We start from the raw sequence: 16,600 nt of genomic DNA, 5'->3' as shown, positions 1-16,600 counted from the left end.
TCCTGAATATATTCAGGAAAAAACGCATACGCCCTTTTTGGCCAACCAAGCAAGCTTGCAAAGGAAATCTGCACTACAATGAAGTCTCACTTCCCCCCAGTCAAAAGGGCCATCTGAACAAAGTGTAAAATCCAGAAAGGCAGGACAGGCCATGGAGAACTGGGAGCCTTGTTATGCTGATGGGCGGGATGTAAATTGCCAACAGACACTCGGGAGAAGTGTATGGTGTTTCCTGAAACATCTAAAAAGCAAAGCAACAGAGCCTAGGGCACTTCCACTTATGGTCCTATAGCTTAGGGAAATTAAAATCAAAAAGACACAGCCACCCCAAAGTTTGGGACGCCTCTGTTTACAAGAACGTCGTTTACAGTACAAGTTCAACATCGCAGAAAGTGAAAAATGGATAAAGCAGTTGTGGTATTTACTTACAAAGCAATATCACTCAGCAATGAAATCTATGTCATCAGGCCCTTAGCAGCACAATGAGTGGATTCAGGTATGATGATTCTAACTGAAATAAGTCACACAGAAAAAGAAACATCATAAGATATCAGTAATACACGGAATGTAAACTTGGCTACACAGGAACTGAATTACAGAACAGAACAGGGTCTCAAATTTAGAAAACCAACTTATGCTTGCTTAAGGGTAAAGGTGAGTTGGGGTGCTGCATAAAACCAGAGATTGAAATGAGCACAGATAAAGTTCCTTAAGCCAAATATGGAATAGACAAGAGCTACTCCTTGCTCAACGAAATGGACTCAACACCCCATATTAAACGCCTAAGAATGTACCTGACTAGTAAGTATCTTAAAACCTATGGATTGCTATGTCTCCAAAAGAGAATCAAGCAGGTGTACAGGGGCATAAACGCAGCAGTGATAGGATTGGAGAGGTTCGGTGAGCAAATGAAGACCCTTTGAAGTCATATTGCATGGTACCCATTCTACGGGTTTCAACTACCCAGGTTTAAGGTATTCTTCCTTCAGCTAAAACATGCATGTGGAACCCAGAGTATGATCAACCATGTGATCGGGAGACGTGTTCAAATATGATTCAGTTTTCGTACCCTGGTACTCGGGTGCAACATTCCAGACGCTTCACTAACACTCTCCCCACTTGGAGAGTCAGCGCCTTTAACCTCCTGTTTGGCCCAGTTTGCAATTTCTGCGGAAGATGAACAGGAATAGGGAGAACCAATGAGAGACTAGCTGGAGGTGTCTGGACGGGCAAATTTAACTCTCATTTCCCACCAGGAAGAGGAAATAACCAAAGGCTCAGCGTGCCGTGCCGGAACCAGATTAGGGCCTGAAGCCATCCTGCGGTGTTGCGGCCAGCTCAAAAGAAAGCGAGTTGAAGAAAGGAGCTCAGGGGCACTGTAATTCACAAACCTGCAGAGTTATAAATGACAGCTATCGTCCAAAAATATACTGAAGTAAGGCTGCCAAGAAGACTTGAAAGTGGGGCAGAATTGCAGGAAACCGATTTCAGGAGGTAGACTGGAATTGCATTGAAAGCATAGGAAAAGAGGCAGAACGTCCACAATGATGCACTTGGCCAAAAAGGGCGTATGCGTTTTTTCCTGAATATATTCAGGAAAAAACGCATACGCCCTTTTTGGCCAACCAAGCAAGCTTGCAAAGGAAATCTGCACTACAATGAAGTCTCACTTCCCCCCGGTCAAAAGGGCCATCTGAAAAAAGTGTAAAATCCAGAAAGGCAGGACAGGCCATGGAGAACTGGGAGCCTTGTTATGCTGATGGGCGGGATGTAAATTGCCAACAGACACTCGGGAGAAGTGTATGGTGTTTCCTGAAACATCTAAAAAACAAAGCAACAGAGCCTAGGGCACTTCCACTTATGGTCCTATAGCTTAGGGAAATTAAAATTAAAAAGACACAGCCACCGCAAAGTTTGGGACGCCTCTGTTTACAAGAACCTCGTTTACCGTACAAGTTCAATATCACAGAAAGTGGAAAATGGATAAAGAACTTGTGGTACTTATGTACAATGCAGTATCACTCAGCAATGAAATCTATGTCATCAGGCCCGTAGCAGCATAATGAGTGGATTCAGGTATGATGATTCTATCTGAAATAAGTCACACAGAAAAAGAAACATCATAAGATATGAGTAATACACGGAATGTAAACTTGGCTACACAGGATATGAATTCCAAAACAGAACAGGGTCTCAAATTTAGAAAACCAACTTATGCTTGCTTAAGGGGAAAGGTGAGTTGGGGTGCTGCATAAAACCAGAGATTGAAATGAGCACAGATAAAGTTCCTTAAGCCAAATATGGAATAGACAAAAGCTACTCCTTGCTCAACGAAATGGACTCAACACCGCATATTAAACGCCTAAGAATGTACCTGACTAGTAAGTATCTTAAAACCTATGGATTGCTATGTCTCCGAAAGAGAATCAAGCATGTGTACAGGGGCATAAACGCAGCAGTGTTAGGATTGGAGAGGTTCGGTGAGCAAATGAAGACCCTTTGAAGTCATATTGCATGGTGCCCATTCCACGGGTCTCACCTCTCCAGGTTTAAGGTATTCTTCCTTCAGCTAAAACATGCATGTGGAACCCAGAGTATGATCAACCGTGTGAACGGGAGACGTGTTCAAATATGTCTCAGTTTTCCTCCCCTGGTACTCGGGTGCAACATTCCAGACGCTTTACTAACACTCTCCCCACTTGGAGAGTCAGTCCCTTTAACCTCCTGTTTGGCCCAGTTTGCAATTTCTGCGGAAGATGAACAGGAATAGGGAGAACCAATGAGACACTAGCTGGAGGTGTCTGGACGGGCAAATTTAACTCTCATTTCCCACCAGGAAGAGGAACTAACCAAAGGCTCAGCGTGCCGTGCCGGAACCAGATTAGGGCCTGAAGCCATCCTGCGGTGTTGTGGCCAGGTCACAAGAAAGCGAGTTGAAGAAAGGAGCTCAGGGGCACTGTAATTCACAAACCTGCAGAGTTATAAATGACAGCTATCGTCCAAAAATATACTGAAGTAAGGCTGCCAAGAGGACTTGAAAGCGGGGCAGAATTGCAGGAAACCGATTTCAGGAGGTAGACTGGAATTGCATTGAAAGCATAGGAAAAGAGGCAGAACGTCCACAATGATGCACTTGGCCAAAAAGGGCGTATGCGTTTTTTCCTGAATATATTCAGGAAAAAACGCATACGCCCTTTTTGGCCAACCAAGCAAGCTTGCAAAGGAAATCTGCACTACAATGAAGTCTCACTTCCCCCCAGTCAAAAGGGCCATCTGAACAAAGTGTAAAATCCAGAAAGGCAGGACAGGCCATGGAGAACTGGGAGCCTTGTTATGCTGATGGGCGGGATGTAAATTGCCAACAGACACTCGGGAGAAGTGTATGGTGTTTCCTGAAACATCTAAAAAGCAAAGCAACAGAGCCTAGGGCACTTCCACTTATGGTCCTATAGCTTAGGGAAATTAAAATCAAAAAGACACAGCCACCCCAAAGTTTGGGACGCCTCTGTTTACAAGAACGTCGTTTACAGTACAAGTTCAACATCGCAGAAAGTGAAAAATGGATAAAGCAGTTGTGGTATTTACTTACAAAGCAATATCACTCAGCAATGAAATCTATGTCATCAGGCCCTTAGCAGCACAATGAGTGGATTCAGGTATGATGATTCTAACTGAAATAAGTCACACAGAAAAAGAAACATCATAAGATATCAGTAATACACGGAATGTAAACTTGGCTACACAGGAACTGAATTACAGAACAGAACAGGGTCTCAAATTTAGAAAACCAACTTATGCTTGCTTAAGGGTAAAGGTGAGTTGGGGTGCTGCATAAAACCAGAGATTGAAATGAGCACAGATAAAGTTCCTTAAGCCAAATATGGAATAGACAAGAGCTACTCCTTGCTCAACGAAATGGACTCAACACCCCATATTAAACGCCTAAGAATGTACCTGACTAGTAAGTATCTTAAAACCTATGGATTGCTATGTCTCCAAAAGAGAATCAAGCAGGTGTACAGGGGCATAAACGCAGCAGTGATAGGATTGGAGAGGTTCGGTGAGCAAATGAAGACCCTTTGAAGTCATATTGCATGGTACCCATTCTACGGGTTTCAACTACCCAGGTTTAAGGTATTCTTCCTTCAGCTAAAACATGCATGTGGAACCCAGAGTATGATCAACCATGTGATCGGGAGACGTGTTCAAATATGATTCAGTTTTCGTACCCTGGTACTCGGGTGCAACATTCCAGACGCTTCACTAACACTCTCCCCACTTGGAGAGTCAGCGCCTTTAACCTCCTGTTTGGCCCAGTTTGCAATTTCTGCGGAAGATGAACAGGAATAGGGAGAACCAATGAGAGACTAGCTGGAGGTGTCTGGACGGGCAAATTTAACTCTCATTTCCCACCAGGAAGAGGAAATAACCAAAGGCTCAGCGTGCCGTGCCGGAACCAGATTAGGGCCTGAAGCCATCCTGCGGTGTTGCGGCCAGCTCAAAAGAAAGCGAGTTGAAGAAAGGAGCTCAGGGGCACTGTAATTCACAAACCTGCAGAGTTATAAATGACAGCTATCGTCCAAAAATATACTGAAGTAAGGCTGCCAAGAAGACTTGAAAGTGGGGCAGAATTGCAGGAAACCGATTTCAGGAGGTAGACTGGAATTGCATTGAAAGCATAGGAAAAGAGGCAGAACGTCCACAATGATGCACTTGGCCAAAAAGGGCGTATGCGTTTTTTCCTGAATATATTCAGGAAAAAACGCATACGCCCTTTTTGGCCAACCAAGCAAGCTTGCAAAGGAAATCTGCACTACAATGAAGTCTCACTTCCCCCCGGTCAAAAGGGCCATCTGAAAAAAGTGTAAAATCCAGAAAGGCAGGACAGGCCATGGAGAACTGGGAGCCTTGTTATGCTGATGGGCGGGATGTAAATTGCCAACAGACACTCGGGAGAAGTGTATGGTGTTTCCTGAAACATCTAAAAAACAAAGCAACAGAGCCTAGGGCACTTCCACTTATGGTCCTATAGCTTAGGGAAATTAAAATTAAAAAGACACAGCCACCGCAAAGTTTGGGACGCCTCTGTTTACAAGAACCTCGTTTACCGTACAAGTTCAATATCACAGAAAGTGGAAAATGGATAAAGAACTTGTGGTACTTATGTACAATGCAGTATCACTCAGCAATGAAATCTATGTCATCAGGCCCGTAGCAGCATAATGAGTGGATTCAGGTATGATGATTCTATCTGAAATAAGTCACACAGAAAAAGAAACATCATAAGATATGAGTAATACACGGAATGTAAACTTGGCTACACAGGATATGAATTCCAAAACAGAACAGGGTCTCAAATTTAGAAAACCAACTTATGCTTGCTTAAGGGGAAAGGTGAGTTGGGGTGCTGCATAAAACCAGAGATTGAAATGAGCACAGATAAAGTTCCTTAAGCCAAATATGGAATAGACAAAAGCTACTCCTTGCTCAACGAAATGGACTCAACACCGCATATTAAACGCCTAAGAATGTACCTGACTAGTAAGTATCTTAAAACCTATGGATTGCTATGTCTCCGAAACAGAATCAAGCATGTGTACAGGGGCATAAACGCAGCAGTGATAGGATTGGAGAGGTTCGGTGAGCAAATGAAGACCCTTTGAAGTCATATTGCATGGTACCCATTCCACTGGTTTCAACTACCCAGGTTTAAGGTATTCTTCCTTCAGCTAAAACATGCATGTGGAACCCAGAGTATGATCAACCATGTGAACGGGAGACGTGTTCAAATATGTCTCAGTTTTCCTCCCCTGGTACTCGGGTGCAACATTCCAGACGCTTTACTAACACTCTCCCCACTTGGAGAGTCAGTCCCTTTAACCTCCTGTTTGGCCCAGTTTGCAATTTCTGCGGAAGATGAACAGGAATAGGGAGAACCAATGAGAGACTAGCTGGAGGTGTCTGGACGGGCAAATTTAACTCTCATTTCCCACCAGGAAGTGGAACTAACCAAAGGCTCAGCGTGCCGTGCCGGAACCAGATTAGGGCCTGAAGCCATCCTGCGGTGTTGTGGCCAGGTCACAAGAAAGCGAGTTGAAGAAAGGAGCTCAGGGGCACTGTAATTCACAAACCTGCAGAGTTATAAATGACAGCTATCGTCCAAAAATATACTGAAGTAAGGCTGCCAAGAGGACTTGAAAGCGGGGCAGAATTGCAGGAAACCAATTTCAGGAGGTAGACTGGAATTGCATTGAAAGCATAGGAAAAGAGGCAGAACGTCCACAATGATGCACTTGGCCAAAAAGGGCGTATGCGTTTTTTCCTGAATATATTCAGGAAAAAACGCATACGCCCTTTTTGGCCAACCAAGCAAGCTTGCAAAGGAAATCTGCACTACAATGAAGTCTCACTTCCCCCCGGTAAAAAGGGCCATCTGAAAAAAGTGTAAAATCCAGAAAGGCAGGACAGGCCATGGAGAACTGGGAGCCTTGTTATGCTGATGGGCGGGATGTAAATTGCCAACAGACACTCGGGAGAAGTGTATGGTGTTTCCTGAAACATCTAAAAAGCAAAGCAACAGAGCCTAGGGCACTTCCACTTATGGTCCTATAGCTTAGGGAAATTAAAATCAAAAAGACACAGCCACCCCAAAGTTTGGGACGGCTCTGTTTACAAGAACGTCGTTTACAGTACAAGTTCAACATCGCAGAAAGTGAAAAATGGATAAAGCAGTTGTGGTATTTACTTACAAAGCAATATCACTCAGCAATGAAATCTATGTCATCAGGCCCGTAGCAGCACAATGAGTGGATTCAGGTATGATGATTCTAACTGAAATAAGTCACACAGAAAAAGAAACATCATAAGATATCAGTAATACACGGAATGTAAACTTGGCTACACAGGAACTGAATTACAGAACAGAACAGGGTCTCAAATTTAGAAAACCAACTTATGCTTGCTTAAGGGGAAAGGTGAGTTGGGGTGCTGCATAAAACCAGAGATTGAAATGAGCACAGATAAAGTTCCTTAAGCCAAATATGGAATAGACAAGAGCTACTCCTTGCTCAACGAAATGGACTCAACACCGCATATTAAACGCCTAAGAATGTACCTGACTAGTAAGTATCTTAAAACCTATGGATTGCTATGTCTCCGAAAGAGAATCAAGCATGTGTACAGGGGCATAAACGCAGCAGTGATAGGATTGGAGAGGTTCGGTGAGCAAATGAAGACCCTTTGAAATCATATTGCATGGTACCCATTCCACAGGTTTCAAGTACCCAGGTTTAAGGTATTCTTCCTTCAGCTAAAACATGCATGTGGAACCCATAGTATGATCAACCGTGTGAACGGGAGACGTGTTCAAATATGTCTCAGTTTTCCTCCCCTGGTACTCGGGTGCAACATTCCAGACGCTTTACTAACACTCTCCCCACTTGGAGAGTCAGCGCCTTTAACCTCTTGTTTGGCCCAGTTTGCAATTTCTGCGGAAGATGAACAGGAATAGGGAGAACCAATGAGAGACTAGCTGGAGGTGTCTGGACGGGCAAATTTAACTCTCATTTCCCACCAAGAAGAGGAAATAACCGAAGGCTCAGCGTGCCGTGCCGGAACCAGAATAGGGCCCGAAGCCATCCTGTGGTGTTGCGGCCAGCTCACAAGAAAGCGAGTTGAAGAAAGGAGCTCAGGGGCACTGTAATTCACAAACCTGCAGAGTTATAAATGACAGCTAACGTCCAAAATTATACTGAAGTAAGGCTGCCAAGAGGACTTGAAAGCGGGGCAGAATTGCAGGAAACCGATTTCAGGAGGTAATCTGGAATTGCATTGGAAGCATAGGAAAAGAGGCAGAACGTCCACAATGATGCACTTGGCCAAAAAGGGCGTATGCGTTTTTTCCTGAATATATTCAGGAAAAAACGCATACGCCCTTTTTGGCCAACCAAGCAAGCTTGCAAAGGAAATCTGCACTACAATGAAGCCTCACTTCCCCCCGGTCAAAAGGGCCATCTGAAAAAAGTGTAAAATCCAGAAAGGCAGGACAGGCCATGGAGAACTGGGAGCCTTGTTATGCTGATGGGCGGGATGTAAATTGCCAACAGACACTCGGGAGAAGTGTATGGTGTTTCCTGAAACATCTAAAAAACAAAGCAACAGAGCCTAGGGCACTTCCACTTATGGTCCTATAACTTAGGGAAATTAAAATCAAAATGACACAGCCACCCCAATGTTTGGGACGCCTCTGTTTACAAGAACCTCATTTACCGTACAAGTTCAATATCACAGAAAATGAAAAATGGATAAAGAACTTGTGGTACTTACGTACAATGCAGTATCACTCAGCAATGAAATCTATGTCATCAGGCCCGTAGTAGCATAATGAGTGGATTCAGGTACGATGATTCTAACTGAAATAAGTCACACAGAAAAAGAAACATCATAAGATATCGGTAATTCACGGAATGTAAACTTGGCTACACAGGAACTGAATTACAGAACAGAACAGGGTCTCAAATTTAGAAGACCAACTTATGCTTGCTTAAGGGGAAAGGTGAGTTGGGGTGCTGCATAAAACCAGAGATTGAAATGAGCACAGATAAAGTTCCTTAAGCCAAATATGGAATAGACAAGAGCTACTCCTTGCTCAACGAAATGGACTCAACACCGCATATTAAACGCCTAAGAATGTACCTGACTAGTAAGTATCTTAAAACCTATGGATTGCTATGTCTCCGAAAGAGAATCAAGCATGTGTACAGGGGCATAAACGCAGCAGTGTTAGGATTGGAGAGGTTCGGTGAGCAAATGAAGACCCTTTGAAGTCATATTGCATGGTGCCCATTCCACGGGTCTCACCTCTCCAGGTTTAAGGTATTCTTCCTTCAGCTAAAACATGCATGTGGAACCCAGAGTATGATCAACCGTGTGAACGGGAGACGTGTTCAAATATGTCTCAGTTTTCCTCCCCTGGTACTCGGGTGCAACATTCCAGACGCTTTACTAACACTCTCCCCACTTGGAGAGTCAGTCCCTTTAACCTCCTGTTTGGCCCAGTTTGCAATTTCTGCGGAAGATGAACAGGAATAGGGAGAACCAATGAGAGACTAGCTGGAGGTGTCTGGACGGGCAAATTTAACTCTCATTTCCCACCAGGAAGAGGAACTAACCAAAGGCTCAGCGTGCCGTGCCGGAACCAGATTAGGGCCTGAAGCCATCCTGCGGTGTTGTGGCCAGGTCACAAGAAAGCGAGTTGAAGAAAGGAGCTCAGGGGCACTGTAATTCACAAACCTGCAGAGTTATAAATGACAGCTATCGTCCAAAAATATACTGAAGTAAGGCTGCCAAGAGGACTTGAAAGCGGGGCAGAATTGCAGGAAACCGATTTCAGGAGGTAGACTGGAATTGCATTGAAAGCATAGGAAAAGAGGCAGAACGTCCACAATGATGCACTTGGCCAAAAAGGGCGTATGCGTTTTTTCCTGAATATATTCAGGAAAAAACGCATACGCCCTTTTTGGCCAACCAAGCAAGCTTGCAAAGGAAATCTGCACTACAATGAAGTCTCACTTCCCCCCAGTCAAAAGGGCCATCTGAACAAAGTGTAAAATCCAGAAAGGCAGGACAGGCCATGGAGAACTGGGAGCCTTGTTATGCTGATGGGCGGGATGTAAATTGCCAACAGACACTCGGGAGAAGTGTATGGTGTTTCCTGAAACATCTAAAAAGCAAAGCAACAGAGCCTAGGGCACTTCCACTTATGGTCCTATAGCTTAGGGAAATTAAAATCAAAAAGACACAGCCACCCCAAAGTTTGGGACGCCTCTGTTTACAAGAACGTCGTTTACAGTACAAGTTCAACATCGCAGAAAGTGAAAAATGGATAAAGCAGTTGTGGTATTTACTTACAAAGCAATATCACTCAGCAATGAAATCTATGTCATCAGGCCCTTAGCAGCACAATGAGTGGATTCAGGTATGATGATTCTAACTGAAATAAGTCACACAGAAAAAGAAACATCATAAGATATCAGTAATACACGGAATGTAAACTTGGCTACACAGGAACTGAATTACAGAACAGAACAGGGTCTCAAATTTAGAAAACCAACTTATGCTTGCTTAAGGGTAAAGGTGAGTTGGGGTGCTGCATAAAACCAGAGATTGAAATGAGCACAGATAAAGTTCCTTAAGCCAAATATGGAATAGACAAGAGCTACTCCTTGCTCAACGAAATGGACTCAACACCCCATATTAAACGCCTAAGAATGTACCTGACTAGTAAGTATCTTAAAACCTATGGATTGCTATGTCTCCAAAAGAGAATCAAGCATGTGTACAGGGGCATAAACGCAGCAGTGATAGGATTGGAGAGGTTCGGTGAGCAAATGAAGACCCTTTGAAGTCATATTGCATGGTACCCATTCTACGGGTTTCAACTACCCAGGTTTAAGGTATTCTTCCTTCAGCTAAAACATGCATGTGGAACCCAGAGTATGATCAACCATGTGATCGGGAGACGTGTTCAAATATGATTCAGTTTTCGTACCCTGGTACTCGGGTGCAACATTCCAGACGCTTCACTAACACTCTCCCCACTTGGAGAGTCAGCGCCTTTAACCTCCTGTTTGGCCCAGTTTGCAATTTCTGCGGAAGATGAACAGGAATAGGGAGAACCAATGAGAGACTAGCTGGAGGTGTCTGGACGGGCAAATTTAACTCTCATTTCCCACCAGGAAGAGGAAATAACCAAAGGCTCAGCGTGCCGTGCCGGAACCAGATTAGGGCCTGAAGCCATCCTGCGGTGTTGCAGCCAGGTCACAAGAAAGCGAGTTGAAGAAAGGAGCTCAGGGGCACTGTAATTCACAAACCTGCAGAGTTATAAATGACAGCTATCGTCCAAAAATATACTGAAGTAAGGCTGCCAAGAAGACTTGAAAGTGGGGCAGAATTGCAGGAAACCGATTTCAGGAGGTAGACTGGAATTGCATTGAAAGCATAGGAAAAGAGGCAGAACGTCCACAATGATGCACTTGGCCAAAAAGGGCGTATGCGTTTTTTCCTGAATATATTCAGGAAAAAACGCATACGCCCTTTTTGGCCAACCAAGCAAGCTTGCAAAGGAAATCTGCACTACAATGAAGTCTCACTTCCCCCCGGTCAAAAGGGCCATCTGAAAAAAGTGTAAAATCCAGAAAGGCAGGACAGGCCATGGAGAACTGGGAGCCTTGTTATGCTGATGGGCGGGATGTAAATTGCCAACAGACACTCGGGAGAAGTGTATGGTGTTTCCTGAAACATCTAAAAAACAAAGCAACAGAGCCTAGGGCACTTCCACTTATGGTCCTATAGCTTAGGGAAATTAAAATTAAAAAGACACAGCCACCCCAAAGTTTGGGACGCCTCTGTTTACAAGAACCTCGTTTACCGTACAAGTTCAATATCACAGAAAGTGGAAAATGGATAAAGAACTTGTGGTACTTATGTACAATGCAGTATCACTCAGCAATGAAATCTATGTCATCAGGCCCGTAGCAGCATAATGAGTGGATTCAGGTATGATGATTCTATCTGAAATAAGTCACACAGAAAAAGAAACATCATAAGATATCAGTAATACACGGAATGTAAACTTGGCTACACAGGATATGAATTCCAAAACAGAACAGGGTCTCAAATTTAGAAAACCAACTTATGCTTGCTTAAGGGGAAAGGTGAGTTGGGGTGCTGCATAAAACCAGAGATTGAAATGAGCACAGATAAAGTTCCTTAAGCCAAATATGGAATAGACAAGAGCTACTCCTTGCTCAACGAAATGGACTCAACACCGCATATTAAACGCCTAAGAATGTACCTGACTAGTAAGTATCTTAAAACCTATGGATTGCTATGTCTCCGAAACAGAATCAAGCATGTGTACAGGGGCATAAACGCAGCAGTGATAGGATTGGAGAGGTTCGGTGAGCAAATGAAGACCCTTTGAAGTCATATTGCATGGTACCCATTCCACTGGTTTCAACTACCCAGGTTTAAGGTATTCTTCCTTCAGCTAAAACATGCATGTGGAACCCAGAGTATGATCAACCATGTGAACGGGAGACGTGTTCAAATATGTCTCAGTTTTCCTCCCCTGGTACTCGGGTGCAACATTCCAGACGCTTTACTAACACTCTCCCCACTTGGAGAGTCAGTCCCTTTAACCTCCTGTTTGGCCCAGTTTGCAATTTCTGCGGAAGATGAACAGGAATAGGGAGAACCAATGAGAGACTAGCTGGAGGTGTCTGGACGGGCAAATTTAACTCTCATTTCCCACCAGGAAGTGGAACTAACCAAAGGCTCAGCGTGCCGTGCCGGAACCAGATTAGGGCCTGAAGCCATCCTGCGGTGTTGTGGCCAGGTCACAAGAAAGCGAGTTGAAGAAAGGAGCTCAGGGGCACTGTAATTCACAAACCTGCAGAGTTATAAATGACAGCTATCGTCCAAAAATATACTGAAGTAAGGCTGCCAAGAGGACTTGAAAGCGGGGCAGAATTGCAGGAAACCAATTTCAGGAGGTAGACTGGAATTGCATTGAAAGCATAGGAAAAGAGGCAGAACGTCCACAATGATGCACTTGGCCAAAAAGGGCGTATACGTTTTTTCCTGAATATATTCAGGAAAAAACGCATACGCCCTTTTTGGCCAACCAAGCAAGCTTGCAAAGGAAATCTGCACTACAATGAAGTCTCACTTCCCCCCGGTAAAAAGGGCCATCTGAAAAAAGTGTAAAATCCAGAAAGGCAGGACAGGCCATGGAGAACTGGGAGCCTTGTTATGCTGATGGGCGGGATGTAAATTGCCAACAGACACTCGGGAGAAGTGTATGGTGTTTCCTGAAACATCTAAAAAGCAAAGCAACAGAGCCTAGGGCACTTCCACTTATGGTCCTATAGCTTAGGGAAATTAAAATCAAAAAGACACAGCCACCCCAAAGTTTGGGACGGCTCTGTTTACAAGAACGTCGTTTACAGTACAAGTTCAACATCGCAGAAAGTGAAAAATGGATAAAGCAGTTGTGGTATTTACTTACAAAGCAATATCACTCAGCAATGAAATCTATGTCATCAGGCCCTTAGCAGCACAATGAGTGGATTCAGGTATGATGATTCTAACTGAAATAACTCACACAGAAAAAGAAACATCATAAGATATCAGTAATACACGGAATGTAAACTTGGCTACACAGGAACTGAATTACAGAACAGAACAGGGTCTCAAATTTAGAAAACCAACTTATGCTTGCTTAAGGGGAAAGGTGAGTTGGGGTGCTGCATAAAACCAGAGATTGAAATGAGCACAGATAAAGTTCCTTAAGCCAAATATGGAATAGACAAGAGCTACTCCTTGCTCAACGAAATGGACTCAACACCCCATATTAAACGCCTAAGAATGTACCTGACTAGGAAGTATCTTAAAACCTATGGATTGCTATGTCTCCAAAAGAGAATCAAGCATGTGTACAGGGGCATAAACGCAGCAGTGATAGGATTGGAGAGGTTCGGTGAGCAAATGAAGACCCTTTGAAGTCATATTGCATGGTACCCATTCTACGGGTTTCAACTACCCAGGTTTAAGGTATTCTTCCTTCAGCTAAAACATGCATGTGGAACCCAGAGTATGATCAACCATGTGATCGGGAGACGTGTTCAAATATGATTCAGTTTTCGTACCCTGGTACTCGGGTGCAACATTCCAGACGCTTTACTAACACTCTCCCCACTTGGAGAGTCAGCGCCTTTAACCTCCTGTTTGGCCCAGTTTGCAATTTCTGCGGAAGATGAACAGGAATAGGGAGAACCAATGAGAGACTAGCTGGAGGTGTCTGGACGGGCAAATTTAACTCTCATTTCCCACCAGGAAGAGGAAATAACCAAAGGCTCAGCGTGCCGTGCCGGAACCAGATTAGGGCCTGAAGCCATCCTGCGGTGTTGCGGCCAGCTCACAAGAAAGCGAGTTGAAGAAAGGAGCTCAGGGGCACTGTAATTCACAAACCTGCAGAGTTATAAATGACAGCTATCGTCCAAAAATATACTGAAGTAAGGCTGCCAAGAGGACTTGAAAGTGGGGCAGAATTGCAGGAAACCGATTTCAGGAGGTAGACTGGAATTGCATTGAAAGCATAGGAAAAGAGGCAGAACGTCCACAATGATGCACTTGGCCAAAAAGGGCGTATGCGTTTTTTCCTGAATATATTCAGGAAAAAACGCATACGCCCTTTTTGGCCAACCAAGCAAGCTTGCAAAGGAAATCTGCACTACAATGAAGTCTCACTTCCCCCCGGTCAAAAGGGCCATCTGAAAAAAGTGTAAAATCCAGAAAGGCAGGACAGGCCATGGAGAACTGGGAGCCTTGTTATGCTGATGGGCGGGATGTAAATTGCCAACAGACACTCGGGAGAAGTGTATGGTGTTTCCTGAAACATCTAAAAAGCAAAGCAACAGAGCCTAGGGCACTTCCACTTATGGTCCTATAGCTTAGGGAAATTAAAATCAAAAAGACACAGCCACCCCAAAGTTTGGGACGCCTCTGTTTACAAGAACGTCATTTACAGTACAAGTTCAGCATCGCAGAAAGTGAAAAATGGATAAAGCAGTTGTGGTATTTACTTACAAAGCAATATCACTCAGCAATGAAATCTATGTCATCAGGCCCTTAGCAGCACAATGAGTGGATTCAGGTATGATGATTCTAACTGAAATAAGTCACACAGAAAAAGAAACATCATAAGATATCAGTAATACACGGAATGTAAACTTGGCTACACAGGAACTGAATTACAGAACAGAACAGGGTCTCAAATTTAGAAAACCAACTTATGCTTGCTTAAGGGGAAAGGTGAGTTGGGGTGCTGCATAAAACCAGAGATTGAAATGAGCACAGATAAAGTTCCTTAAGCCAAATATGGAATAGACAAGAGCTACTCCTTGCTCAACGAAATGGACTCAACACCCCATATTAAACGCCTAAGAATGTACCTGACTAGGAAGTATCTTAAAACCTATGGATTGCTATGTCTCCAAAAGAGAATCAAGCATGTGTACAGGGGCATAAACGCAGCAGTGATAGGATTGGAGAGGTTCGGTGAGCAAATGAAGACCCTTTGAAGTCATATTGCATGGTACCCATTCTACGGGTTTCAACTACCCAGGTTTAAGGTATTCTTCCTTCAGCTAAAACATGCATGTGGAACCCAGAGTATGATCAACCATGTGATCGGGAGACGTGTTCAAATATGATTCAGTTTTCGTACCCTGGTACTCGGGTGCAACATTCCAGACGCTTTACTAACACTCTCCCCACTTGGAGAGTCAGCGCCTTTAACCTCCTGTTTGGCCCAGTTTGCAATTTCTGCGGAAGATGAACAGGAATAGGGAGAACCAATGAGAGACTAGCTGGAGGTGTCTGGACGGGCAAATTTAACTCTCATTTCCCACCAGGAAGAGGAAATAACCAAAGGCTCAGCGTGCCGTGCCGGAACCAGATTAGGGCCTGAAGCCATCCTGCGGTGTTGCGGCCAGCTCACAAGAAAGCGAGTTGAAGAAAGGAGCTCAGGGGCACTGTAATTCACAAACCTGCAGAGTTATAAATGACAGCTATCGTCCAAAAATATACTGAAGTAAGGCTGCCAAGAGGACTTGAAAGTGGGGCAGAATTGCAGGAAACCGATTTCAGGAGGTAGACTGGAATTGCATTGAAAGCATAAGAAAAGAGGCAGAACGTCCACAATGATGCACTTGGCCAAAAAGGGCGTATGCGTTTTTTCCTGAATATATTCAGGAAAAAACGCATACGCCCTTTTTGGCCAACCAAGCAAGCTTGCAAAGGAAATCTGCACTACAATGAAGTCTCACTTCCCCCCAGTCAAAAGGGCCATCTGAAAAAAGTGTACAATCCAGAAAGGCAGGACAGGCCATGGAGAACTGGGAGCCTTGTTATGCTGATGGGCGGGATGTAAATTGCCAACAGACACTCGGGAGAAGTGTATGGTGTTTCCTGAAACATCTAAAAAACAAAGCAACAGAGCCTAGGGCACTTCCACTTATGGTCCTATAGCTTAGGGAAATTAAAATTAAAAAGACACAGCCACCCCAAAGTTTGGGATGCCTCTGTTTACAAGAACCTCGTTTACCGTACAAGTTCAATATCACAGAAAGTGGAAAATGGATAAAGAACTTGTGGTACTTATGTACAATGCAGTATCACTCAGCAATGAAATCTATGTCATCAGGCCCGTAGCAGCATAATGAGTGGATTCAGGTACGATGATTCTAACTGAAATAAGTCACACAGAAAAAGAAACATCATAAGATATCAGTAATACACGGAATGTAAACTTGGCTACACAGGAACTGAATTACAGAACAGAACAGGGTCTCAAATTTAGAAAACCAACTTATACTTGCTTAAGGGGAAAGGTGAGTTGGGGTGCTGCATAAAACCAGAGATTGAAATGAGCACAGATAAAGTTCCTTAAGCCAAATATGGAATAGACAAGAGCTACTCCTTGCTCAACGAAATGGACTCAACACCGCATATTAAACGCCTAAGAATGTACCTGACT

The sequence above is a fragment of the Grampus griseus genome, assembly GCF_964374135.1.
Source record: "Grampus griseus genome assembly, chromosome: 6".
Classification (NCBI taxonomy): Eukaryota; Metazoa; Chordata; class Mammalia; order Artiodactyla; family Delphinidae; genus Grampus; species Grampus griseus.
This window is presented reverse-complemented; position numbering follows the sequence as displayed.